At 39.0% G+C, this 3,537-nt stretch overlaps 1 pseudogene; it reads left to right on the top strand.

Moving 5' to 3' along the window:
* Window positions 1-2,567: 2,567 nt before the first annotated feature.
* LOC126163537 (5S ribosomal RNA) lies at window positions 2,568-2,688 on the top strand (annotated as a pseudogene).
* The last annotated feature ends 849 nt before the right edge of the window (window positions 2,689-3,537 follow it).

Here is a 3,537-nt window from a genome sequence, read left to right as displayed (position 1 = left end):
TTGGGCACTTGTTAGAAGCAAAAGGGGGATACAGTCACATCTTTGTTATGGTCAATCTATTTTCAGAATTCATATAGTTACATCCTATAAGGAAAGCAAACAGTAAAATTATAATAACAAAAAAAAAAAAAGATTTTGAAAAGGTAAGAATACCAAAAATTATTTTGTCTGACAATGGAGGTCAGTTTACTTCAAAATCATGGAAAAGTTTCGTAAAGAAAGAAACTACAGAACGCATATTAATATCAGCATATAATTCATCAAATAACATCACTGAAATATATCTGAGAGAAATCCGTAGCTTTTGTAGGACCTATTGCAGCAAGGACCATTAAAGTAGGATTGAGTATAAAAGTAATTCTGAGAATACACCAAATAGTTTACACATTCGGCCACTGGATTTTCTCCACATGAGATAATGTAAGCCAAAAAACCTCCTAATTTAATAAATGAAATTATAGAACTTCCTGCATGCAAATGTCTAACATCATTGGAAAGAGAGGAGATAGTGAGGAAAAAGATGGGAAGACCAATGTAATAAGGAAGCACGGATATGATAAGAGGATAAAAGTAATACAATTTATGTTAGGCATGTGGTTCTTGTGGAAAGCAATGAAAAATCAAAGGAGTGGAGAAATTAAGAAATTTTTTTGACATTTATATTGGACCATTTGAGATATCAGAGAATCCTCACCCAAATGATTAAATGCTAATTTGTCCTAAGCCAAGAAAATTAATTTGGCTACAAAATATTGTTCAGTTACAGCCATAACAATATGTAACAAAAAACTGGTAAACAAAGTATGTCATCATAAAGAATGGCAACCCAGTGGAAATCAGTATAAAGAATTTTATATGTTCTTGTGAAATTTAACGCAGACCCTCAAGGGGTTGCATCTTCTTTATCCATCAAGTATGTGGCATTTACTAGGTCCCTAACATGAACTCTGAACTTTGCCAGGGAATGGGGAATGGATGTGCAGACTCACTGATATTCAAGTTGCGTTGGTGCCAAACTTTTGTTTGTTCAGGTAAGGCATCAAATTATATCCATTTTACACCTCCACAGTGTGGTGTCTTGTGTATTTCTTTCTGTTACTGTTATCTTTCTTTATACATGGAGACTTAATGTGAATTTCTTGCACACATAAACGACCAGTTTGTTTCGTCCATGACACAAATAAAACCAATAGAAAATGATAGTGGATAGAGTAACATCATCTGCATCCAATGAGGAACAAAAAACACAGTAGGTAGGCTACACTAGATTGCAAATTTTAATATGCACAGTAATTCCATTCTGTACATTTGACATCCTGGCTTACCTACACAGAGCCAGTGCACACATGTACAAGTGAAGTTCACTTTAGCAGAGATGTTCAAAGTGACCACCTAGCATTTGCAAACACTTTGTTACTCACTTGGTCATACTTTTCTGGACACTACACAATGCACTTATACCCAGCATTGCCAAAGCAGCATGCATGCGAGCTATTATATTGTGTACATCCATTGGTGGAGTACCATGAACTTGCTCCTTTAAGTGTTCCCAGAAATAGAAGTCTAGTGGATTAAGGTCCAGGAAACACGGAGGCCAGAACATTGGACCTCCACAACAAATCCATTTCCCTGGAAATGATTCATTTAAATAGTTATGCCCATTCATTCCAAAGAGTGGCATGCACCATCATGCTGAAACCATAGCAGTCAATGAAAACCAACTGGAACTTTTTTCTAATGTGTTAGGCAAAGTATTACAGAGAAACATACGATACTGGTGCACATTCAACTTGTCTGGCAATAGGTAAGGGCCTAAAAGCACTCCTCCCATGATTCCAGCCCACAGATTTTTGCCAAGTCATGCCTAAAAGCCATATTCATAGGTGACATGGTGTTGCGTTCAGACGAATAATCGCTGTAGTGGATTTTCAAAATATCTTCATGAGTGAAGCTAGATTTATTGGTCCATATAACATTATTTATAAAATTTTTGTTATCTTCCATCTGGTGCAAAAGCCATTCACAAAACTGTACTTGCTGAATACAATTGTCTGGCCACTGGTTTTGAGTTATTTCTAATGATAAAGATGCAGTTCTTCATCGTGCAATACTTCAACAACCAGTCTTTGGGATATCTGGAATTGCCATGTGATATCATAGGTACTTTGGCAAGGTGATTGGTGAATGGTTTCAAGAATCATGTCTTCTGTTCTTGGAGTATGTCCATTATTTGTGGATAAAGATTTCTGGTTTCCTGAAGACATTGCTCCATGTGATAAAAACATTCTAATTAGGATAGTGCCTTTGAAGATACCATGCAGCATACTTATGAGAAGCAGTAGCTGCAACAGCAGTTCAGTTACCACATACATCCAGAACAAAAAGCATATTGATGTACTCATCGTTTGTGTACTCCATTGGGAATTCGCACTACATGAAACTGACAGGACCAGTTATGCTCGTGCACTGTGTGGTTAGTACACACTTGCATGCTGTTTAATGGATCCCACTGTCATATGATAGGCTACTGTCATGTGACAAAATGATACCCTGCTTATAAATGATGAGGCAGCGGCATTGCCGCAGTGGATACACCGGTTCCCATCAGATCACCGAAGTTAAGTGCTGTCGGGCGTCGTCAGCACTTGGATGGGTGACCATCTGGGCCGCCATGCGCTGTTGCTGTTTTTCGGGGTCCACTCAGCCTCGTGATCCCAATTGAGGAGCTACTCAACCAAATAGTAGTGGCTCCGGTCAAAGAAAACCATCATAACGACCAGGAGAGCAGTGGGCTGACCACACTCCTCTCCTATCCGCATCCTCAGCTGAGGATGACACGGCGGTTGGATGGTCCTGATGGGCCACTTGTTGCCTGAAGATAGAGTGCTTTTTTTTTTTATAAATGATGAGGACTGGGAACAGATGTCTGAAAAATAAGGAATCTGTTGTGGACTCAAACCATAGCTCCATGGCAGATGTGGGTTTGATGTCCCAGGAGTCTATTCAGTGAGCTGTGATGTCTGGTACGGTAGTGTGAGATGACATACATTCCTCTGTATATTCTGATGTGCTGCACAATGTGACAGTGTTGCCAGCTCCGACTTTTGTCTTGAATCTGCATGAGGAATTACATACAGACCTCTTCTCTCTCTCTCTCTCTCTCTCTCTCTCTCTCTCTCTCTCTCTCTCTCTCTCCCCCCCCCCTCCCTCTCCTCCACCCCCCCCCCCGTGTGTGTGTGTGTGTGTGTGTGTGTGTGTGTGTGTGTGTGTGTGTGTGTGTGTGTGTGTAAATTATTTAATTTACACTATGAATTATGTTATTTGTTTAATTCACTGGAGTATCCATACAATAGTGTGGGGGTAACGCTCAGGAATATACACTCACATACATTTGAAGTGAAAAGAATTGCAATGTAACCCAGTTATCCACATAATGAAATATGTAAAGATGTTAGCAATACATGTGAAGAAATACTTACTTATCTTTGAGAAAGATAAATGACACAGTAATAACTTTATATGCTAGTAGCAATTTAA

The sequence above is a fragment of the Schistocerca cancellata genome, chromosome 2, assembly GCF_023864275.1.
Source record: "Schistocerca cancellata isolate TAMUIC-IGC-003103 chromosome 2, iqSchCanc2.1, whole genome shotgun sequence".
NCBI classification, from domain to species: domain Eukaryota; kingdom Metazoa; phylum Arthropoda; class Insecta; order Orthoptera; family Acrididae; genus Schistocerca; species Schistocerca cancellata.
The sequence above is the reverse complement of the archived record's forward strand: the minus strand, read 5'-3'. Positions and strand labels throughout refer to the sequence as shown.